Consider the following 4968-nt stretch of genomic DNA (forward strand, 5'->3'; position numbering starts at 1 on the left):
AACCAGCACGTCCGATCTGATGTCACATTGATGGAATTCATGCCTTTAACCACCAGCTAACATTTCATCTCATTCAATCATGATTATAGTCGTCCCACTAGGTGGCGCTCTAACCATTACTGACAAATGGCATAACAAACATTTCCGAGCTTGAGTCTCATCACGCCTATGACCTTTGGGAGAGATTGAACATTGTGTTTTTGAGTGACAGCAGATTACTGCTTTTTGGCGAGTGATTGAAACTCCACGTGCCGCCATGACCACGCCGTTTCCCTGAACGTAAAAAGCTTCGCAATTTAACATCACAAAGGTCTTTAGATGCCACATACAGGAGATCGCATCAATCTGATGAAATCCCTTGGAGGAGTTCGTCAAAGTACGGTGCCTGAAAAGAGGGGAAAATGTCGCCAAAATTACACATTAATTTTAAAATGGCTGACTTCCTGTTGGATTTGGGATATTGCTCCAAGAGACTTTTTTGTACATCTTGATATCTCCTATAAGCTTCCCAGGTTTCAGACTCATACATAAAACACAGAGCAGGGGCTGTGGTTTTGAAATTTTGTAGGGGGCGCTGTGGAGCCATTTTGCGCTATTCAAGGAAAATGGTTACATAACAACAAAGCGTTCATCACATTGGAGGTGTGGGCCAAATTTAAAGCCTATATAAACTTTCCAAGCCCCTCAAAAGCCACTTCATTTTTCATGGTCAACCGCCTTCCCACCAGGGTGCGCCGTTCAGTTTAAAGTCACAATTTTCGCACTGAAGCATCATGAGGCACTGATGGTGATATTCACCGCTTTTGAGGTGGCCACGATGAACCTGTGAAAATCAGTACAACAAAGTGAAAGACATGACATTTCCTGTTGCCACTAGGTGGCGCTCTGCGTATTCCCGACAATGGGCACATCAATCTGTTCAGGGCGGGTCTGACATCATACCTGTAAAGTCTGGTTCTGATCAGCTTGGATTTCATTGAGTTATACTAATTTGTTTCTCCATGGCGAGACACCAAAATACTACATTTAGCAGAAATACTATATTAAGCACAAATCCTATAAAAAGCAGAAATACTATATTAAGCACAAATCCTATAAAAAGCAGAAATACTATATTAAGCAATATAAATATCCTATAAAAATCCTATAAAAAGCAAAAATACTGTACTATGATTTGGTAGAAAAACTATAATTAATCAGAAATACTATATTTGGCAGAAATACTATATTTAGCACAAATCTTATAAAATAGCAGAAATAGTATGATTTAGCACAATAGTAATAACTTAAACAGAAAAATTGGAAAAGCAAAATGGACAGCTGAAAAAATGCTGAACATGCTAAGGGTCCCTCAAATATACTTGTTAAATGAAAAAAATTGGCAAAAAAATATATAACAGCCACACAATCACAAATATGGACACATATGGAAACACACATGCACAGAGAGACACACGCACAAGATCCAATTCAGTCAACCAGTCTAAATATATTTAATTTGAATCTTACAGTGAGATCATCCCATAAAAAGGCTTTCTCTCTCTCTCTCTCTGTCACACACACACACACACACACACACACACACACAGAGGGAGAGAGAAGCAAGTTTGTAGGTCAGTCAAGCAGCCTGGGAGCTGCTAAATTTGAATCCACCGATCAGAGAGGTTATGTACTTTTTTCCCGCCAAAACAGGTGCACCAAGTGCAGGGTTTTACACACACACACAACACAGAGAAACAGGATTTTTGCAGTCTTTTTCTCATATTGAGGATTCCCCTCCAACAAATGGCCATAATTACCTAACCTTAGGGGCTAGAGCGGTCGTTCTTAGACCGTTTTGTTCAGAAGAGATGGGGGAATCGTCAAGTGTTGTCTATTTAAAATAAAAATGTGAATTGTTAGACATATATAACATGGATAACTGGTTGGCTTACAAGCCGTGAAGGCCCCAATATGCAAATTTGAATGCCTCAGGCCTCGGATATGATTGGCTCGCTGGGAAGCCGTGTAGGCCCTGATTTGTAAATTTGAATGTCTCAGTCCTCACAGAGGATTGGCTGCCTGGGGACCTGGCAGAAATATATAGAAATAGTATGATTAAGCATAAATACTACATTCAGTAGAAATATTATGTTTTAGCACAAATGCTATAAAATGGCAGAAATACTATATTAAGCACAAATCTTATAAAAAGCAGAAATACTATATTAAGCAATATAAATATCCTATAAAAATCGTATAAAAAGTTGAAATACTATATTAAGCAATATAAATATCCTATAAATATCCTCTAAAAAGTTAAAATATTGTACTATGATTTGGTAGAAAAACTATAATTAATCAGAAACACTATATTTGGCAGAAATACTATATTTAGCACAAGTCTTATAAAATAGCAGAAATAGTATGATTTAGCACAATAGTAATAACTTAAACAGAAAAATTGGAAAAGCAAAATGGACAGCTGAAAAAATGCTGAACATGCTGAGGGTCCCTCAAATATACTTGTTAAATGAAAAAAATCAGCAAAAAAATATATAACAGCCACACAATCACAAATATGTACACATAAGGAAACACACATGCACAGAGAGAGACACACACAATATCCAATTCAGTTAACCATTCTAAATATATTGAATTTAAATCTTACAATGAGATCATCCCATTAAAAGGCTTTCTCTCTCTCTCTCTGTCACACACACACACACACACACACACACACACACACACACAGGGAGAGAGAAGTAAGTTTCTAGCTTAGTCAAGCAGACTGGGAGCTGCTGAATTTGAATCCACCAATCAGAGAGGCTGTGTACTTTTTCCCGCCAAAACAGGTGCACGCAGCACAGAGAGACACAGGATTTTTGCAGTATATTTCTCATAGTGAGGACTCCCCTCAAACAAATGGCCATAATTTCCTAACCGTAGGGGCTAGAACGGTCATTCTTACACCGTTTTGTTCAGAAGAGATGGGGGAATCTTCCAGTGTTGACAATTTATCATTAAAATATGAATTATTAAAGATATTTGACTTGTAATGCACCATAACTGAGTAGAGGCGAAGCAAAAACTGCCTTGACTTGCCCTCAAACAACACTTTCTAACTCTAAATCTATTTGGAGTATCAATATCATTCTTTCACCGTAAGAGACAGCAGGCTTTGGTGAACAGTCATGGAAATTTTCAGGTCTCTGTGGAAATCCAACAAAAAGTTATGACGAGAGAAAAAAGTGGTTCATTTCCAGAGTTTGAAATCTGAAGAAATCTGAGCGAAGGACGGGGGTATTTCCTACCCTCAAACAAGTCTAACTCATTTCAGAACGGTAATAGGTGAGAAAGAAATTCTTGAATTGTGAGCGTCAGGAGTGTCTGAAGATATACTGGGACAAGCCTCATGTCTTAACTTTGTTTCGTTAAGGAGATATGACGATTTGAAAATGCCTCTCATTACAGAAATCAAGCGGTGATTTTGAACAAACTCTCCTTTGACTTTCTATGGAGAGTTTTCCGACTTTGTGTTGGTCTGAGGAGATTTGCAAAAATTCTATAAGTCCCACAACAATGATAGTGACATTTCCTGAAAGCCAGCAAAAATACCTACGTTTTGATGTATAATTTGAGGAAGTTGAGTGACAATTGAGCAAGTAGCAAGAAGTTGTTCGGACATGAAGAGAAGACTGCAAAACCTTCAGTGGCACACTGGAAGCCAAGAGCATAGCAACCATAACAATGCATGTCTTTTGTGAAAAATCACAATTTTGCAACTCAAAACTTTAAGAGGGATAAAAGTAAAACGGTAAAAGATCTGAAAAAGCTGATTTATACCTGAATAGCCCAATAATTTGAGAACATTTTAAAGTTTGAATGGTTGTTCTACGTGAAAATATGAGGAAGTAGTTAAGTTTCAAAAACAAGCAAATTTTAGCAGAATTGCAGAAGTTTCCCATTCATTTCAAATTAAAGGAAAAAAGCTTAATATTTTAAAAAGTATAATAGTGAAAAATACCAAAAGATATAGCCATCATTAGCAGAAATAGCAGAATAGTTTACAATTTGAACGGTGAAAATGGCACAAAAATTGTGGAAGTAGATCCACGGCGAAAAGTGTACGGAAACACCAAGAAGGAACTCAATAGTGTGGATGCTTAAAGCATCCACACAATAAACACAAAACAACAGAGAAACATATATTACAGAGAAAAAAGGACTCGGTCAGGTCGGAGCTGCTGATACTGGCTGCCAGCTCGGAGCGGCGCCGGAAGTATTGCAAAGTACTTGTTCTACATCTAGCCAAGGTTCGTCTAAGAAGGTATTATTTAGCCATCCTGAGATAAACTGAAGCCTGTTGGCTAAGAAGTAGTGCTGAAAGATAGGTAGATCTAATCCTCCTTTATCCCTGGTCTTTTGTAGTGTTTTTAAGCTTATACGTGGTGACCATCCTTTTTATAGCGGCAACCCTTCCCATGAGTGATATGGGTAGACATTTCCATCTAGCCAGATCGCCTTCTTATTTATTTAAAAGTGGGATATGGTTTAATTTAGTTAAATCTGCAAGCTTGGGAGAAACATTAATGTAATGATAGTTGCTATTGTTGAAGCTACCCACAGGGGGCGCTCTGGAATCAATAAGATATACAGAATAGAAGAAGAAAGTGATCGTTGTAGAAAAACAATAAACAGCTAGCTGAAGCTAGCACCAGGAGCAATTCTTGATGTTTTATTCATAGAGGAATAAGAACATTACATGGTACCAGGAGTCGGGTTAAGAATAAGAAGCAACGCAACAAGATGGATGCAATAAAACCGCCAAGTCCGTTGAAACTGACTGGGAACGTGGATGCAAGTTGGAGGACTTTCAAACAGCAGTTCAAACTGTATATTGCAGCTGTCGGAGTGGATCGACGGGCAGATGAAAGGAAAATAGCCATGCTGCTCACCATCGCCGGCACAGAAGCAATAGAGGTC

Source organism: Perissodus microlepis, chromosome 11 (genome assembly GCF_051167445.1).
Source record: "Perissodus microlepis isolate ML-2025 ecotype Zambia chromosome 11, ASM5116744v1, whole genome shotgun sequence".
NCBI lineage: Eukaryota > Metazoa > Chordata > Actinopteri > Cichliformes > Cichlidae > Perissodus > Perissodus microlepis.